The 5,290-nt window shown below is 38.8% G+C and overlaps 1 long non-coding RNA gene across 1 annotated transcript; it reads left to right on the top strand.

The window, feature by feature from the left end:
• Window positions 1–1,709: 1,709 nt before the first annotated feature.
• LOC106514969 (uncharacterized) lies at window positions 1,710–4,645 on the top strand. Its single transcript, XR_001309945.1, has 3 exons — window positions 1,710–1,939; window positions 2,298–2,525; window positions 4,473–4,645. It is a non-coding gene; the product is annotated as an uncharacterized LOC106514969 (long non-coding RNA).
• The last annotated feature ends 645 nt before the right edge of the window (window positions 4,646–5,290 follow it).

Raw genomic sequence — 5,290 nt, 5'->3', positions numbered from 1 at the left:
CATTAAGGGTTTTATTTATTTGAATACTTAATGTTTTAAATCAATATACTTTGGCTCCATGTAAAGTATTACATTTAATTTTAATTTATTTTCCTGCCAAGATTTTGAAGAGAGTTCATTTTATGTTGAGGACGAATGGAATTAAAACTATTTTGGGCAAACCTTAGAAATAACATTATGTGCAAGCTGTAATCTGAAATCTGTTAGCTCTCCAATTAYGTGCTGAGAGTGACTCTCAGCTACCACACAGACCCTTAGCCCATCTGTGTGACTTGTTGTGTGACTTAAAGCCTTTTATGTTTGCTAAGACTGAAYTGAACTGACTCCAAAAGCAAATCAATGTGTTGTGCATCTAACAACTGATTTTTGAAGCTTGCATTAAAAACTGTATGGTATAAGATATTTTGCCTGCAGACAGACAGTAGCCATGTTTCCATCCAATTTTAATTCGAATTTTGAGCGAATTTTAATAATTTCGCAAAAAGGAAAAAAATAAGAAATGAGAATCAGACAAAGTTTCCATCAACTGGCTTGAAGCGGATCTATTACGTCATACGCATGTGCGTAGTAAACAGGAAATAACCATCGCTAAACTCACAGGGTCCACACATCTCAGGATAATGGAGAGAAGTTCTCAGGAACGCGTTGCTACTATCAGGAAAGTTGTAATTATTCTGTTATCAACTAGTTTTGGCGATGTTACTGCTGTATGGAGATGTAGAGAAAGAAATGCAATTTTCTTCACGTTACGGGATTACTGAGAAGACGCAAACAGCGGGAGGAGGGTCCTGTTGCTAATCGCGGCTGCAGCCAACCCGAAAATGGTACCAGTACCGGGGAACAGCTGATCAGCTACGGGAGGTACTGTAAATGTTCGCTACGTCACAACTTATTAGGCAAAAGTGTTTCCATCTGTCTTTTTGCGCATTAAGTGTTTTTCAAAAAACCCTAAAACCACCTCAAGCAAGTGTATCAGCTTTTGGGCGAATCAGAGGAAGTTTTTTCGAATCACGCCGTTTCCATTCACCTTTTCTGATGCGACACTCCAAAATGTGCATCAAGAAACATTGATGGAAACACGACTAGTATTTACCTTAATYATTAATAACAATGAACAATGGTTTAAGCAAATATACTGCACAATGTGTAGAGCTCAGGGTGGATGCCGTGAATTAATCTCAGACATACATGTGAAATGGCTTCATGAAAAGTTCACACTCAGTTTCAGTTCATTTTCACACATGGTCAGCTCTTAACAGATCAGCCAGAATGTTGATTCAAAATCATTCAAGGTCTACTAACTGTCAGTACTCTGTCATAAATACATGTTTATGCAGTTTTGTTTTTATACTAAATCAATGCTATATGTTTAGACATGTTTTAGTCATACCCTACATGGTAATTAGGTGCTAAAATATTTTCTGCTCTTATTTTTTTTATTAAAGTGCACAGTATCATGGAAATATGCATCATGAGGTACTTTGCTGACTTTGCAATGGTAGGATCAGGAAGTTAAACTAATGTTTTTCAACACTTCAGTTATCGATCTGAATGGGGTTTTGTGGCTAATTAATTGAATTTTAGATCCAGTCTTGTATTTCATACTTTGTGATAATTTATAGTCATATGCTTTAACAGAGATTCATCAAATCTCTATCAAAATAGATGAAAATTGAAATAATGGGGCCAGAGCAAGGAATGTRGTCATTGCCTTGATGGACTAGGAACACATTCACACTGACTGACACATTTACTGACCCAAAGCCTATATGATGTACTTTTGTGTTTCATAGCTCTGGTTTTACAGCAGAAGTCTGTTGTTTCAATAAAAACAACTACTGCTGATAACCTGGAGATGATGGAGCAGAGATCCTACAATCCTGATGTTTTCAGCAGGGAAAGCACCGAGGTGGAACGCAGACCGCTCACAATTTGACAGGTCGGTGTCAGCCTGAACACATATAGACAAATGAGATGAACAACCAGGTGTATCAWTGCAGCTGGGATGTCAAAATACAGCAGAGACAATCCCATGTCTGTGTTTCTGCCTCAGCATAGTCAACTTTATACTTTTTTAATTACTAAAATTTGTCATCTAGCATATGAACAATTATTTTGATCTATTTGTTCTTAAAGTTTGTTTGCTGCAACCCTAAATGTATTCAAACATGTTTTGGTCTGATTCTTCTGCCAAAACAGCTTTGGCTTTCAGCAACCGAGGAAATCCCGCCCTGCATTTATACTTGCCACTTAAATAAACATCCTGAAGGATATCACGCTGCCACTTTCTCTTTCAGATCCATGCCCAGAGGCAAACCTCGGCCAAACTCCAACAAGCTCACATCAAGGCAAACAAAGTCCACAGGATGTTCTGGTAAAATGCAACAAAAAGAGAAAGCCAAAGTAGAAGAGAGACAGTGTTTCATRTGAATACAGATTACCAAGGAGAGGGCACTGCCTAAAGCAGAGACACCAAGCTGATGCTGACCGTCCAGTCTCTATGGAGCTGGATTTAGCTCCTGAAGGTAAGCTGGCAATGTTGAGAATGGTTCCTTTAGCGATTTACCTTTAAAAATGTGTTTTCTAAAGACCTKTCCTCAAGCTGCTAAGTGTAACGGGCCACCATGTTCTGTGTTGGTGCCTTAAAAGAGGTACATGATGACTTACACTTCACACTCATCCTTGATGAATTTGCCACAGCCATTGTGTAAAATACAACATTAAGAAACTAWTTAATTATTGTAGAGCAGTGGTTTGTGCTGTTGTCTCACAGTGAGAAGGTCACAGGTTTGCTTCCTGGACTTTCTGGGTGGGGTCTGAATATTATCCCCATCCAAGCCTTAGTTTTCTCTGGGTGTTTTAGATTCCTCCRTCAGACCAGGGTGTACCCCACATCCCACACAGTGATTGCTGGAGATAGGCACCAGGTCCCCCCATGACCCAGAAAAGAAAACATGAATATAAGAAATGGAAGGATGATTTATTTTTTTATTTGATACTGAAATTTATTAGTAGCAGGAAGCAAAAAGGCCATCATGCTATCTTTAACCAAAAACAAGGCAGGTATATGAAGTGCTTAATATTCTAATTAAAATTAAAATATTTGAATAATATTTTATATTTACTTCTAGAAGACTTCATGATCAATTGAAGACATGGTAAAACGGTGTAAAATAAATTGATTGCTGTGTAAACCAATTATTTAACTCTCAGTTGTATCACATAGAACTGTGTCTAATTACGTGATGTAATGGGATGCTGTTGCTTGTTGTAATATTGTTTTACTGTCAAATATTGTGTCAAGACATTATAAAGACTTTATTGTTTTATAATTCTAAGAATTAATATGTTTTAAATATTAAAGTACAGGTCGCAAGAGCACTTAATAGTCAAGAATCAAAACTGCTAATGCCACCCTATTTTTTAGAATGACGTTATGTGCAGCTGACAGTATCACTGTGTTAAAAATGCTAGAATTAGTAAAAATAGTGATCTGAATTTAAAAAAAAAAACTATAATGTTAAAAAAAACATTTTTTAGGCTTTTTTCAAAACTGGGCTGTTTTCTGTAAAAGAGGCAGATTTCCACTTCTGGTATGTGAACACATCTTTTTAGGCACATTTCAAAGCATTAAGGGTGTGGGTCTAATTGAATAGAGTTAATAATACTTAGCATTCAGTCCAGTAATTTATAGGAGACCAGTTGACTGGCTGACCGAATAATTAGGGCAATCTTTGCCCTTTTTAAAAATTAATTGGCATCAGCCATGCCTGAGAATAGCGGACCGGTTAAAAGGCAAGTGCATCTGTGGCCAGCACTGTGTTGTTTTCTGAAACACCACTTTGTGATTCAAAGTGTGCCTTTCATGGTAGACTAAATATATTTAATGTTAACCCTTAAAGAAAGTACAGTGCCTAAAAAATAATTTTACACCTGTAATGTTTATCCTTTTATTTCTACAATGAATCAGTCATGGTCAATTTAAATTGGCCTTTTGATTTTTTTTTATTCTTTCTCCAATGTCCAAATGAAATCCTATTTCTACAGGATAATACCAATTAATGTGTAATATAGAACATATATATAATACACAGTGATCACATATAAATTCACCCTCTTAAATCAAAGCCAGTAGCTGGAAACAAAAGACCCTGAACATCCCCAGGAGTTTTGGTCAATCCATCATCAAGAAATGGAAAGAATATGGGATATGTGCAAACCTACCAAAAGCAGGCTGCCCTCACAAACTGTGTGATCATGCAGGAAGGAGAATAATGAAACCCAACCAAGACATTCGTGACTCGAGTCTTGTTGTGGTAAGTTAGGGCAGAAGGTGAACTGAACACTCTGGGACTTGTTCACAGCAATGAGGGGGTTTCTTTAGTCTCTTGTGGTGAAGAAGGAGCTAAGCTGAAAGACAAAACTCTCAATTTAAAAATGTCTGACTGTGTTCAAACCTTCACCTACGGCAGGTGTGCCCAACCCGTCGCTCGCGGGCGACTCGGTACCCATGAGCTGATTCCCAGGTGCCCGCGAAGCGCAACCTTGCGAGCCGGCTTGTCAGCCGTTAGCAAGGTGACGTGTCCACTCGCTAAGCTTCATTTTAACTCCGGCAGAAGCGGTGGAGGTGGGGGGAGTAGCATCATTCATCATTCATTCATCATTCCCCCAGGAAGGAATCCAATGCAGTGACGTATGCAGTGGGAGGGGTTTCCCCAGGAGCTTGGCTCGGGGTGTTTCAGGAACTACCTGCTGTTCATTATGGACTCAGAAAGTGCGGGAGCTAAAAAGGAATCTAGCAGCCCAGCAATTGATTTTCACTCTGCGCAGCACAAAAGGTAAGGCTACTACAATAGCCTCATACCGTGTTAGCCGCTTTCTCAACATAAGAAGTTTTTCAGCGATGGAGAAGTCATAAAATAAGCATTTATTGAGGCTGCAGATGTGCTTTTTCATGATTTTAAAAATAAAAGTGAGATTGTATTAAAGACATGCAGTTTTCCACCAGGATGGATGGATGTGTCCAAATTCGTGTCCGTGTTTCATTCTGGACTGCTCTGGTGTAAAAAAAATAAGGTTTTGACTCTGCAAAATGACACTGGGGTCAAATCCAGAGCAAGAAGTTGCATGGATGGAGAGTTCTGGAGTCTGCTTTCTCTCACATGAAAATCATCAAGTCCAAGAACAGATCCACAAAGACTGATGATCATCTGGAGACCTGCTTACACCTGAACCACCTCATACTGCCCACCTTTGAGACCCTGGCCTCCTCTCACTGTCAGAAGTCCCA

Source organism: Austrofundulus limnaeus, unplaced genomic scaffold (genome assembly GCF_001266775.1).
Source record: "Austrofundulus limnaeus strain Quisiro unplaced genomic scaffold, Austrofundulus_limnaeus-1.0 Scaffold25, whole genome shotgun sequence".
Classification (NCBI taxonomy): Eukaryota; Metazoa; Chordata; class Actinopteri; order Cyprinodontiformes; family Rivulidae; genus Austrofundulus; species Austrofundulus limnaeus.
This window is presented reverse-complemented; position numbering and strand designations above follow the sequence as displayed.